Here is a 2,620-nt window from a genome sequence, read left to right as displayed (position 1 = left end):
TGGGTGAAAAATGTGGATTTTTGTCACCCTGCTCTACTCCCTTCATCTCCTAAGGATTCCAAACCCCAATTTGATTCCCAAGCTCATCCCAGTGCAGCTCCTGCCTGCTGCACAGGAATCTGATGGTTGTAAGGCTAAAAAGTCATGGAATTTGGAATAAAAGCAGTCCCAGCCAAATGCAGCACATTATTTACAGCTCAGGAGTTTGTGTTTCAAACCCTGCTCAACAGGGAGAGTGTAAAATGGGAAAAGTAGGGGGTAAAAGCTTAGGAAAAAAGGAGACATTGTATTTTTACATTTTTAGGGGTTTTATTTTCAGCTGAAACCCTACCACAAGTGAATCTGTAGTGTCATATTCTCTATATGATGCACATGATTTACTCATCTTCTAATGTAAGCCAGAAATTATCTGTTTTTATAAAGCCCAAGAATCTGAGAGTTTCAACCATAAATTTTCACAGCAGCACATCCTCCTGTTTTTAATGAATCAGTGGTGCTGTCTGCATCATGATAATAACATTCATTGTATAAAACAATCAAGGAGAATGAATAAATCCTGAAATCATTCCATAAAAACACAGTGAGCTCAGGGAAGCAGCTCCCACTGATCCAGGATTTTTGTGTGCACATCTCTTCTGGCAGAAAAGAACAAATTCATGCTGTGTCATTTCTCCAGATTAAAACTTTCCATACCCAAACAGCTTTCCCTGGAATGACAAAATCTTCAGGGGTGTTGTTCCTTTCCCCTGGAATGAGAAAATCTTCAGGAGAGTTGTTAATTTTCTTTGGAATGACAAAATCTTTAGGGGTGTTGCTCCTTTCCCCTGAAATAATAAAATCTTCAGGGGTGTTGTTTTTTTCTCCTGCAATAATAAAACCTTCAGGGGTGTTGCTCCTTTCCCCTGAAATAATAAAATCTTCAGGGGTGTTGCTCCTTTTCCCTGAAATAATAAAATCTTCAGGGGTGTTGCTCCTTTCCCCTGAAACAATAAATCTTCAGGAGGGTTATTCCTGTCTCTGTAATTCCAACAGGTCCTTAAAACTGAAAGCTCATCAAGAATTAAATAGTAAAAACAGGGATTGATTGGAGCAAAAATAATTTGCTGTCAGAGCAAAACACGAAGAGAGAATAAAGCAGAGTTTGCTGCTCCTGGACAAAAAATGGGCTGAGGAAAGGCTTGGATCCCAAGGTCAGGGTGAGGTTTTATTTCACCACAGCAAGAGCATTTTGCTGTGGGTTGCCCAGGCAGCTGCAGAGGAGCTGGAAGGCTGAGCTGGCGTGGAAAGCCACACAGACATAGGTGGTGTAGAGCAGCAGCCCCAGCATGGCCAGGTTGAAGGAGTAGAAGAGCAGCTTCTCCCAGGGCTCCATCAGGTAACTGCAGGTGATCAGCTCGAACTGGCAGAAGAGCCAGTACAGGTAGCTCAGGGTGCTCCTCACATCCATCTGTTCCCAGAGCTGCCTGTGGGATGGAGGATGGGGAATCACAGGGTTGGGAACCTCTCACTGCCCCATCCCCACCAAGGAGGCTCCACCAGGGCTGGTTTTACCCAGGAGTTGTGGCAATCCCCCTCCCCAGGCTGAGCTCTGCCAGAATTGCACCTTGCACTGGTTTACTCAACACTCTGCTGGAGCAGCTTAATTCAAAATCCCTTTAAACCCTCCCTCCTTCCTCCTCCTCATCCCCACCCGTGGGTTTCCATACAGAATTTGCTGATTTCTGCCACTGCAAAGTGGATTTAATGTCTCGTGCTCCAGTTGCTGCTGGAAGTCCCAGGTGCAAATCAGAGTGTGGAGAATTCCACACATAGAGAATTCCAAAAATAGGAAACTACATCCAGCAGCAGGGATTGAATTGATGAGGAAAAAGGAAAAGGAAAAGGAAAAGGAAAAGGAAAAGGAAAAGGAAAAGGAAAAGGAAAAGGAAAAGGAAAGGAAAAGGAAGAAAGGAAAGGAAAGGAAAGGAAAGGAAAGGAAAGGAAAGGAAAAGGAAAGAAAGGAAAGGAAAAGGAAAAGGAAAAGGAAAGGAAAGGAAAGGAAAGGAAAAGGAAAGGAAAGGAAAGGAAAGGAAAGGAAAGGAAAGGAAAGGAAAGGAAAGGAAAGGAAAGGAAAGGAAAGGAAAGGAAAGGAAAGGAAAGGAAAGGAAAAGTATAATGTAATATAATATAATGTATACCATGTGTATAATATATAACATATAAAATATAATGTCTATATTCTATATGAAAAATAATAATAAACACAGATATCATTTAAAGAAGAAATAAATCAATGCCAATAGTTACTGAGTGTTGAATTATGTCATCAGCAGGACACAAATGGAGAGGGAAAGGGAAAACAGGACTATTTCAGTTTCCTAAGAGGAAGCAAAGCAATTTTTTAAATTTCCCTCTTTTTAATTGGGAAGTAAAAAACTCCTGGTGGTGTCAAAATCTGTGGAAAGAAATTTATCCCTCAGAAATTTCACACATTTAACTCCATAGATGCAAACAGAGTTGGATTTTATGCTAAAAAAGCCACTTGCCAGAGATTTTAGACATTTTGCTTCCCCATCTTCCCTCTTTTCTTCCTGCCAGCTGAGCTAAACAAATGTTTCAAAACATTAATAATTCCTTATGG

General features: G+C 41.1%; 1 long non-coding RNA gene across 1 annotated transcript; it reads right to left on the bottom strand.

Moving 5' to 3' along the window:
• Nucleotides 1-629: 629 nt before the first annotated feature.
• On the bottom strand, nucleotides 630-1,201 carry LOC306806707. Its single transcript, XR_013775535.1, has 2 exons — nucleotides 879-1,201; nucleotides 630-722 (listed from the first exon to the last, which is right to left on the bottom strand). It is a non-coding gene; the product is annotated as an uncharacterized lncRNA (long non-coding RNA).
• Nucleotides 1,202-2,620: the final 1,419 nt, after the last annotated feature.

Source organism: Erithacus rubecula (assembly GCF_903797595.1).
Source record: "Erithacus rubecula genome assembly, chromosome: 11".
NCBI lineage: Eukaryota > Metazoa > Chordata > Aves > Passeriformes > Muscicapidae > Erithacus > Erithacus rubecula.
The sequence above is the reverse complement of the archived record's forward strand: the minus strand, read 5'-3'. Positions and strand labels throughout refer to the sequence as shown.